We start from the raw sequence: 2,235 nt of genomic DNA, 5'->3' as shown, positions 1-2,235 counted from the left end.
GCGCAGGATCGCTTTTGGTGCGGGTGAGCGCAGCACCCCTCACCTGCCCAGAATGGCCCGTTAGAGGCGGACGCAGCACCTGGCGAGGATCTCCTCGGCCCGCGCAAGCACAGTGCTGCGGTGAGGCCTGCATCCTGTTAAGGCAGGTTATCTGGCCCGCCGCTGCGAGAGCGGAGGAGAGCGCGGTCAGACCACAGGGCCTCCACAGCCCCGGAGGCCATCGGGCCCCGCGCGCGCAGGCAGGCGCCGCCTGATGCCCGCACGAGCTGCCTCTTGCCGGGGGCGCCCAGGCTCTAACGCCCGCCGCCGCCTCGCCGGTCATTGGCTTGGCCGGCTCTCCCCTTCCCCCCCAGGGCGTGAGCGGACAGCGCCGCGCACCAAGGGAGGAGCCGCCCGGGACCCGGCTCCCCTGCGCCTAGGGCGCGGCGGGCCGGCAGCGGGGGGGGGGGCACGGGCACGGGCCGAGCCGTGGCGGGGGGGGCCGGGCCTGGCCTGGCAGCGGGGGGGGGGCGCACGGCGCCGGCCGGCAGCGGGGGGGGGTGCGCACGGGCCGGGCCGAGCGTGGGGGGGGGCGCACGGCCGGGCCGCCAGCTGGAAGAGGGGGGGCACGGGCCAGAGCCGGCAGCGGGGGGGGGGGCACGGCCGGCTGGCACGGGGGGGGGGGGGCACGGGCCGGGCGCGCGGGTTGAGGGGGGGGGCACGGCGGGCCGAGCTGGGTAGGGGGGGCGCACGGGCCGGCCGGCAGCAGGGGAGGGGCGGAGGGCACGGCCGGGGCCGGATGCGGGTGGGGAGGGCCGGGCCGCAGCGGTGCTCGGTGGGGGGAGGCACGGGCCGGCCGGAGCGGTGGGGGGGGGGGGGCCGGGCCGGGCAGCCAGCGGGGGGGGCCACGGGCCGGCGCAGCGGAGGGGTGGCACGGGCCCCGCTCCCATCGGGCTCCAGCGGCGGCAGGCTTCCGGGGTGCTGCCCGGCGGGAGCGGTTAGCGGGACGTTACCTGACACCGGCTGGATGCCGAACCCTGCGGGCGCGATCAGCTTCCCGAGCTCGGCCATGGTAACTCTCGCACCACAGGAAAAGAGCGCGCAAGCCGGGCTGCGCGTCGTGGGCACGGCGCGGCGCCGCGGGGGGAGCCGGGACCCGCGCACTCGCCATCGCCCGGGCAGCGCACGCCGGGCGCCTCCGGCTCCATCACCTGCTCCCGCAGGGCCGGTGTAACGACAGAAACCCGGCCCCCGCCTCCGACCAATCACCGCCCGCCCCTCCCTGCCTCCGCCAATCACCGCCCGCCCCCGTAGGCTACGACCAATCACCGCCCGCCGCTTCCGGCGTCCGCCAATCACCACCCGCCCCCTAGGCTTCGACCAATCATTGCCCGCCACTTCCAACCTCCGCCAATCACCGCCCGCCCCTCCCTGCCTCCTCCAATCACCGCCGGCTCCGACCAATCACCGCCCGCCCCTCCCTGTCTCCGCCAATCACCGCCCGCCCCTCCCTGCCTCCGCCAATCACCGCCCGCCCCTCCCTGCCTCCGCCAATCACCGCCCGCCCGCACCGGATCCGACCAATCACCCCCTGCCCCCGCAGGCCTCCGCCAATCACCGCCAGCTCCCGACGGATCTGGCTCATCAACCCCCGCCCCCGCCGGCCTCCATCAATCACCGCCCGCTCTGATCAATCGCCGCCAGCCCCCCGGCGGCCCCGGCCAACCGCCGCCGGCTCCAGTCAATCACCATCCGCCCCCGTCGGCCTCCGCCAATCGCCGCCGGCCCCATCCAATCGCTGCAGCCCCCCCCCCACGCAGGCCGCGGCCAATCACCGCCTGATCACACCGGCCTCCGCCAATCGTCACCCGCCCCCGCCGGCCTGCGCCAATCGACGCGCTGTTTGCTCCTACGTGTCTCATGTTCCGCCAATCAGCGCTTTCGGCGCCGCTGGAGGCCCGATTGGTCTACTGTCGGCGAGGCTCGCGGACTTACCATTGTGATTGGCGGGACGGGGCTGAAAGGGGAAGCCTGAATCAGCCAATCGTTCCGGAGCCTTTGGCAGTGGCAGCCAATCAGGACCTAGATCCCGTAGCTAAGGCCGCGCAGCAGTGGGCGGGACGCGTGGGGGCTCCAGCCAATGGGCAGCGGGCGAGGCGCGGAGCCGCAGGATGCCGCGGAACGTGGAGCTTAAGGCGCGCGCGCGGGATTTGGAGCGCGCGGAGCGCGTCGCCGAGCGGCTCAGCGGGGCCGCGG

This window comes from Chelonoidis abingdonii, chromosome 1 (genome assembly GCF_003597395.2).
Source record: "Chelonoidis abingdonii isolate Lonesome George chromosome 1, CheloAbing_2.0, whole genome shotgun sequence".
Lineage (NCBI taxonomy): Eukaryota > Metazoa > Chordata > Testudines > Testudinidae > Chelonoidis > Chelonoidis abingdonii.
Note: the sequence above shows the minus strand (reverse complement) of the source record.